We start from the raw sequence: 9,354 nt of genomic DNA on the forward strand, positions 1-9,354 counted from the left end.
ATACCATAACCAGTACTCTTTACCTGTTGAAAACTGTATAAAAGGGCCAATGCAACACATAAAATGCTGTTTTTTACTTGCCAAAAATTGATTCCATGATGATAATGTTGGACTGCAAGGGTTTTTCTGCCACAAAATGACTTCATATCACTCATCAGAGTTACAATTTGAAGATAATACCTTAACCACTACTTTTCACTAGTAGAAAACTGAGTAAACTGAGTTAAATGAATAAATTGTCAATATGTCCTATTTCTTCAGACTTCAGACAGTCATCCAATCCACCAAACAAGAGCCAATAGCAGAATAAGCTGTTCGGCACTGGCAGAGAAGATCCAGATGAAAGCAACTGTATAGAACAGGTATAGAAACTGCGCTTTTCAGCTTTAACAGGCCGTGCTCGCTCCCGCGGACGGAAATCACTTCATGGCACGACACCGGCTCTGCTCAGCTGCGTCTGACCTGCTCAACGACTTGGCAAGTGACGCAGTAATCGCGCGACAGAACGAATCGATAATTATACTCATTGCCAACACTTTTAATAACCGATTTTTATCGATTTTATCGATTCGTTGTTGCAGTTATACTTACAAGCTAGAACCACCACTGATCCGACTAGTCAATAAATCGTTTAAATAATCGATGACTAGTCGACTATCAAAATAGTCGTTAGTTGCAGCCCTATTCACTGATAACTGTAAAAGTCAAATCCAATAATTACTAGAAATAAATAGAAGACCTGTGTTCATTAACTTAACAGCTATAAACAACCAACTGAAAACCCAACATTATTTACACTCACATTTGAAACAGCTCAATATCATCTGTGACTAAATATAACTGATGTTTCAGCTTTAAACAAGGAGAGTACTATTTTAACAATAATAAAAATGTTATAATTCAGTTTTATTTATTCAGCACCAAATCATAACAAAAGTTACCTCAATGCACTTTTCCCATAGAGCAGGCCTAGACCGTACTCTTTAATTTAAAGAAACCCGACATTCTCAATATATGACCCAATATATTATTTATATTTAAAGAATTCAACTATTAATCTACCCTGATTTATAATGTTAATCACATCTGGACTTACCGAGCCTTTCTGCAGTTCCTCACAGCTGGGATCAGTCTCTTTTGTCCCTGCAGTGATGTGTTGTACTTCTCCAGGTCCAACTCATCCAGAACCTCCTCTGAAATCTGCATCATGTAGGCCAGAGCTGAGCAGTGGATCACAGAGAGTTCCTTCTCTGATCTGTTTTCTGACTTCAGGAACTCTTGGATCTCCTGATGTACTGAGCGGTCGTTCATCTCCATCAGACAGTGGAAGATGTTGATGCTTCTGTCAGGAGAGATATACTCACTGCTTATCTTCTTCAGGTTGTTGATGACCCTCTGGATGGTTACTGGACTGTTAGCTGTCTGACCCAGCAAGCGAGAGAGACCATGAAGGAAGCGGACAAACAGGTCCAAGTGGCCATATTTACTTTGGAGAGATTTCCACGTGGCTCCCATCAGGAAGTCATCCAGAGATGAGTACCTATAGTCTTCTCCCAGGAAGTCCTTCAGTACCTTTGTGTCCCTGCTGGTGTAACAGTGGTACATGTAGACTGCAGCCAGGAACTCCTGAACGCTCAGATGAACAAAGCTGTAGACTGTTTTCTGGAAGATCACATTCTCTGTTTTGAAGATCTCTGTGCAAACTCCTGATAACACTGCAGCCTCTGTGACATCAAGACCACACTGCTTCAGGTCTTCTTGGTAGAACATGATGTTTCCTTCCTGCAGTTGTTCAAAAGCCAGCCTCCCCAACTTCAGAAGAAGTTTCCTGTCAGCCTCTGTCAGCTCCTGTTGACTCGTCTCGTGTCCCCCATCATACTTGTTCTTCTTCCTCTTTGTCTGAACCAGCAGGAAGTGTAAGTACATGTCAGTCAGGGTCTTGGGCAGCTCTCCTCTCTGGTCTGTAGTCAACATGTGGTCCAGAACTGTAGCAGTGATCCAGCAGAAGACTGGGATGTGACACATGATGTGGAGGCTCCTGGATGTTTTGATGTGTGAGATGATTCTGCTGGACTGCTCTTCATCACTGAATCTCCTCCTGAAGTACTCCTCCTTCTGGGCGTCAGTGAAGCCTCGTACTTCTGTTACCCTGTCCACACATGAAGGAGGGATCTGGTTGGCTGCTGCAGGTCGGGAAGTTATCCAGATAAGAGCCGAGGGAAGCAGCTTCCCCTTGATGAGGTTTGTCAACAGCACGCTGACTGATGTCTTCTGTGTGACATCAGTCACGACCTCACTGTTGTTGAAATCCAGTGAAAGTCTGCTTTCATCCAGGCCGTCAAAGATGAACAGAACTTTACACACAGCGAGCTTCTCTGCTGTGAGCTTCTTTAATGTTGGATAGAAAACATGGATCAGCATGATCAGACTGTACTGCTCATCTTTGATCAAGTTCAGCGACCTGAACGAGAACAGAATCAACAGACTGATATCTTGGTTGTTGGAGCGCCGTGCCCAGTCCAGAGTGAACTTCAGCACTGAGAAGGTTTTTCCAACGCCAGCGACGCCGTTCATCAGAACGGCTCTGATCTGTTTCTGTTGGTCAGGTAAGACTTTAAAGATGTCCTGACACTTGATTGGAGCGTCATGGAGGGTCTCCATCTTGGAAGCTGTTTCAAGCTGCCTCACCTCATGTTGGGTATTAACCTCTTCACTGAGTCCCTGTATGATGTGAAGCTCAGTGAAGATATCGTTGATGGGGATTTCACTTCCTGCTTCATCAGTTCTTTGAGTCACACATTCATATGTGCTGTTCAGACTGATCTGATGTTCATCTAAAAGCTCCAGCAGACCACTTTCTGCTGAAAGAGAAGAAAAAAAATTGTAGAATGAACAAGAAATCAGTTTGACTGCTAATGTTCAGTAGGGTAGAGGAGGTAGATTCATGTCCTGTTTTCAGAGATGATGACCTCAGCAGACAGATCTTCTCCTGACTTGGTTTTGTTTTGTTGTATAGTTTTATAAAGAGTAGTGATTGATTGTGTGTGTTGCTGAATGTATGTATGTATGTATGTATGTATGTATGTATGTATGTATGTATGTATGTATGTATGTATGTATGTATGTATGTATGTATGTATGTATGCAGTAATATGTCAAAATGTCACAGTGATGAGCACTAGCAATTTCATTGTATTTTAAGTACAGTGACAATAAAGACTTCTTATCTTATCTTCAGTCTTACTTCGTACAGTGCTGGTCTGACCGTCTGTCTGCAGTCCAGGTCTGGTTCTGGATCTTTCTGCACACTGGGGACAGGAGGAGTCTCCTGATGGAGCAGACTGGTCCCAGTATGAGGTGATGCACTGTCTGCAGAACCAGTGTCCACAGCTGGTAGAGACTGGATCCTTCAGGACGTCCTGACACAAAGAACAGCGGGACAGCTGCTCCTCCACAGAAACAGCCCTCCTCTTCCTCTCTCTATGGACATGAACACATTCTTTATGACACATGACATTAGTGGAGGCCAACCGACAGCTCACAAGCTGCATGCAGCTCTTTCCCCACATAAACAGTCCAGACTGTCAGTATTTAGACTGTTCTTGTTCTTCAGGCTCTGAGATTCAGCAAATTCAATTTCAAATAAAATACTATATACATAAATGACAAGAGTTCAAAAGTAATTAGACAGACACAACAATATACCAACAAGGGCAGAGATGAAGAATAAACTGAGAGCTAGTAAACATGGATGTAAACAATGCAGAATTTAAAATACTAGCTTCAAAAATTGGCTTTGCAAATGTTTGATAAGAAGGGAATTGGATTCAACACAAGTAAGTCACTGTAAACACAACTTTTGTCTGTTAACAAGAAAACTCCACAGGCTCCTTTAAGCTTCTCTGAGTCATTCAAAGTCAGGAAAAATAAGCAGGAGGAAACTGAGCCAAACACAAAAGTCCACTAGTGAAAAATAACAGACTGCTGCTCTTTTGTGTTGTGCTGCTGAACAGAGAACTCTGCTAAATATCTTCATAATGCATCTTTTCATAAAGATAAAGATTAACTTTTTTATTGATCCCACAGTGGGGAAAATTCACAGCTACAGCAGCTCAAAAAGATAGGGAAAGAGAAAAAACATATATATAAACACATACAACAACAATAAATTGAAAACTAAAAAAGGACCTTAAAGTGCAATTATAGTGCAGCATTGTACAGTCTGCACTGGGAATGAAGGACCTGTGGAAGTGCTCTTTCTTACTCTTGGGGTGTATGAGTCTGTCGCTGAAGGAGCTGCTTAAGGCCTTCACAGTCTGATGCAAAGGGTGAGAGGTGTTGTCCATGATGGAGGACAATTTGGCCAAAACCCCTCTCTCTCCCACCACCTCTATGGAGTCCAGGGGGCAGGCACAGACTGAGCTGGCTCTTTTTATCTGTCTGTTGAGTCTGTTCTTGTCTCGCTCAGAACATCACCCTACCCAACACACCACTGCATATGAGACCACAGATGCCACCACAGAGTCAAAGAAGGATCTCAGCAGTGGCCTGCACACACCAAACGATGCCAACCTCCTCAGCAGTTGTAAACGACACTGACCCTTCTTGTAAAGAGAGTCAGTGTTGTCTGACCAGTCCAGGAGAGCCGCAGGGATGGTGGTGGTGAAACTCTCTCTGTTTCTGCTATAGTCTCTCTCCCTCTGTGTGAGTGTGATACAACAGTTTGACACATTTGACTTTTCCCAAACGTTTAATGTCAGACTCAGTTTCCTCTGCTGCAGTGGTCAGTCTGCAGTGATAAATCAGCTGCAGCAGGCTGTTTCTATACATTTACATGACCTCCTCCCATATTTAGTGTCTTTGAACAGGAACACGTTAAGACACAGTCTGTATTACATGAGACCAAACATTGTACCTGCTGCTGCAGTCCTTTAGTAAATAAGGACAGACACAGTTTGACTTGTTAGTAAATCCTTAGTAAATATCACCCTGGGTTACCTGCTGCTACTTTACATTTATTAAAATCAAACAGCAATACCAGCCCTGTCTCTGTCTCTGGTTAACATGAACATGAAGATCTGTTGTAGATTACAGCTGAATGGAAGCTACTTCATTATTTCTTTCCTTCATATCTAAACTACAACCTTCATGAAAGCATCTCACTGAATCATCTTCAGGTCAGTTTACAGTAGAAACAGTCTCTTACTTTGTGTCTGAGGGTCCAGGTTCATTACTGAAGTCTGGAGGATGATCATTGGACCAGTCACTCTTCATAGACACACAGCTGGATATTACAGACTCTGCTCTTTGTCTGTGGAAACAACAATTGTTTTACACATATAATTTATTTCTTGTAAAGAGCAGATATGAAATGTGACTGAGTCAGGATTTCATAGTCACAACAAATATCCATCTGCATGTTCTAAACAATTTATCTACAGCTGCAAACAGGTATATTTCCATAAAATTAAAGTTACAAATTTGAAAACAAATGAAGGTGACTGAATTGAAAAAACAGAATTATAAAAGAATATTGTTGTAATGTAGATTATCAAATGACATGAAAAAACGGAATCATCTTCAGGTCAGTTTACAGTAGAAACAGTCTCTTACTTTGTGTCTGAGGGTCCAGGTTCATTACTGAAGACTAGAGGATGCTCTTTAGACTGGTCACTCTTCATAGACACACAGCTGGATATTACAGACTCTGCTCTCTGTCTGTGGTTCTGATGTCTGGAAACAACAGATATGATACATACATCATTACTTCTTGTAAAGAGCAGATATAAACACATGTAACATGTCATATTAGCAGTATTGTTTATATTTCAGTTATTTTTATTTGTATACAGATGATGTGATCTAAACATATGTGAGATTAAAAATATTTGAACTTCTTCATGTATAAACTGAATTAATCTCCTGTAAACTCACAGTGTGTTTGTAGAGTCTGATGCATGCATGTAGTCTGACTGTATCATTTATAGACATTTCTATGAGCTGCACGGCTTTGATAAACACACTTTATATTTAGATAGACTGAAACTGCTGCAGAAGATCTTCAGACTCTCACTAATAAATGATGGAGATGGTTGTAGTAGAGTGTGTGTTGTCAGTCAGTGATGTTTGTAGTTAACAGTAGAAACAGTCTCTTACTTTGAGTCTGAGGGTCCAGGTTCCTTACTGAAGACTAGAGGACGCTCAATGGACCGGTCACTCTTCATAGACACACAGCTGGAGACTCCGTCCTCCTCTTCCTCCTCTTCCTTCATCTTCTGGAGTCTGAGAGGTAAACCAGTAACACTGCAGACACACACACACATACACAGTATAATAAACTCAGTCCTGACTCTCAACTTAGTAGCTTCTTATTAGTTTACATGACTTTAACTACAACCATGTGTGTTTTCTAGTCATCACAAAGAGAAACTTTGACTCTGGTTTAAATCCAACAAACAGACTTCAGATAAACATGTGTGTGCTTCTTAACTGTGACTTCTCTCTATTTAGAGGCAGCAGTGAGTCACGTTACATCACTGTGAGGACGCACAAACCAGGAAAAGAGCAACAGGAAACTACTTTTGAAGACGTCAAACTGTGTGATTTCATATTTTTCTGACACAGTTTTATCAATTAAACAATGAAACTTAAAAATAATCATCAGATTGATCAATAATGACAGTAAACATTATTTACAGTCCTGATATTAACACTCACCTGCCTCAGACTTGTTTTCCTCCTGCTCTGCTGACTGTGAAATGAAGTCTGTACTGACGTTCACCTTCTCCATTACTGAAGACACATGTGTGTATTTATTACTTTATGGGGACCGTTTCTTGTATAATAATTAACCTTGTTGGGACCAGTAGTCCTCATAGGGAACAAAGTCTGGTCATAATGAGGCAGATACAGTTTATATTTATGGATTATATTGATGCTGAATTGATGAGGACTTTGGACATATGACGCCTTTTATCTTGTGTTGTGTTGTGTTCTAGAATTTTGTGTTTTTGAGAACATTGTATTGCTCATATTTCTTTAAGGGAGTTTGGTGTAATACTTTCCCCGGAGAGTCTCATTTTTCATAGTAATCTGACCTCTTTTCAACACCATGGTTTTATGGTTCACTCTAAAGATTCATTATTCATTTTAAACTACAAATAATGTTTTTATCCAAGAGTTTGCTGAGTTTTTACATCACTATGAGGACGCAGAATGTATGCTAATTGCACTCCAGTACAATTAGAAGTGGATGCTATTTGTACTCTGTTGTAGACAGCAGTGTGTGTGTGTGTGTGTGTGTGTGTGTGTGTGTGTGTGTGTGTGTGTGTGTGTGTGTGTGTGTGTGTGTGTGTGTGTGTGTGTGTGTAGGGGGAGGGCGGACTCAGTGTCGGAGGGGAGCGTCTGGAGATATGCAGAAGACACTAAATATACGTCGCTGTTCTCTTCTTTATATCATATAATAGTTTCTGTCCAGTAAGATCCATCACTTCTCAGCGTGAAATAATGTCAGGTGAGGTGTGTGAGCAGCTTGAAATGCCTCACGGTGAATGCCTGAGACTTCAGAGGTCTGAAATGTATTTGGTATCCATGGCAACCGTAGACTTATCTGTCAAGATTTGATTTCGATCATATAACAACCTGAAGGATGTATATGTATATATTCGGGTTGTATGCATTTACTTAAAGTTATGAAAATGCAGCAGTTTTTCCGCTGAAAACATTATCAATATTATCAATGTGATGCTGCCCTACGCAGTGATGTGACAGCCCAATATGTTTCCTAATACAGAAGATAAATATATTGGCGACACATAATTTCTAACTGACAAACTTGACGCTTGTATGCATTCACTGAGGAAAGATTATGAAAACTATGTCCTTAGAACAAACATTAGAGATGAAAGCTTTCTAAATTCGCCCTTTTCTGCTGGCGTGGAAGATGAATGTCCGCCATGTTTCACGTTGTTTTACGTCTAGGGTGCAAATAGCTCAGCTGTGTGGCCGATGCTATTTGTATCAGGGGTGCAAATAGACACTCCGTAAAAGGCAATCATCAGATTGATCAAAAATAACAGTAATCATTATTTACAGTCCTGATATTAACACTCACCTGTCTCAGACTTGTTTTCCTCCTTCTGCTCTGCTGACTGTGAAATGACGTCTGACTGAATACTTTCGATTTTAACTTCCTCAAGTTACTGGAAGTCACGTGTGTGTGTGCTTGTGCGTGCCTGCGTGTGAGAAATACAGCATTTAATCTTTAATAGGCTACTGTAGTGAGTGACGCTGTGCTGCGAGTAGGGTAAGTGATTGACTGCACCTGTGATAATTAACCTGATGTTGAGAGGAGTTAAAAGAGCAGAGCAAGTGGGTGCTCGCGGTTCTGGAGAAAGTTAAAGGGCTTCAGCCCAGCCGAACAGTCAGTTGTTGCGCTCATTGTCAGGGGTTGGGAGCTGTTCGCATGCTGCTTAGGGCTGCCGGTGAAGATAGATAACGGGCGTAGGGTGAGGTTCCCGTGTCAGGCAGGGTTTGGGGGTCAGAGATTGCGGGGTTTTATAGGAGTGCTCTTGTCCGCTCTCCAGTTGTGATCGGGCTCTCCTGCTTTCTGTGGAGACGCCTCATTGCGCTGGACCGGCAGCCGCTTGTGCAGCATACTGGACTGAAGTCGGACCGGCGCTAAAGCTCAGACACTGCGGGAGGGTCTTCAGCCCCGGGACAGTTAAGTGGTTTTAAAATATTGTATGCAGTATTTGTCTTTGTCTGTTGGTTGACATTTAATGTCATATGTTATGATTAAATGCTATTGATTTTAAAGGATTTAGAGGACTCTTACTGTCTGTTTACCTTTTAAAGATTGATTGTTTATACCCTGCTTCCTCCTCATTTAACTGTTAGCACAGTGGAAATATTCGGTGTGTGGGGCTCTCTACATTCTCAACTCCGAGACAAGGTTTATTACAATACTTTAAAAGACAATTGTGAAAATGAATTTTGTGAGAAACTTCGGAAATGAACTGAATCATCAAAACCTGAAAGTGAAACGCATGAATGTCAGGAAAGTCTTATTAGAATATTTGAGATAAAATAAAGTAGGTATGACTCTTCAATGTCTTGAAGGTGGAGGATCAACATGATGAGGTGAACAAATATTTCTTTTCATTGCAAATTTGTTTTTCTTCAGATCACTTGAATGTAAAAAAACACTTTGATATGATGTATAGTTGTTAATAAAATCTTTACTGTGTGACAGACAATGGAGTACTGGACTTAATAACCACTTTAAGGTACTTTAAGTATTTCCTTTTTATTGTACTTCTACTCCATTTATCTCATGGATGTAATTATTGGCAT

General features: G+C 40.7%; 1 pseudogene; it reads right to left on the minus strand.

Annotated features, from left to right (window-relative positions):
- The window catches only part of LOC133999048 (NACHT, LRR and PYD domains-containing protein 3-like), a 61,912-nt pseudogene extending 55,391 nt beyond the window's left edge, over positions 1 to 6,521 (minus strand).
- Between the last annotated feature and the right edge of the window lie 2,833 nt (positions 6,522 to 9,354).

This window comes from Scomber scombrus, chromosome 18, assembly GCF_963691925.1.
Source record: "Scomber scombrus chromosome 18, fScoSco1.1, whole genome shotgun sequence".
Classification (NCBI taxonomy): domain Eukaryota; kingdom Metazoa; phylum Chordata; class Actinopteri; order Scombriformes; family Scombridae; genus Scomber; species Scomber scombrus.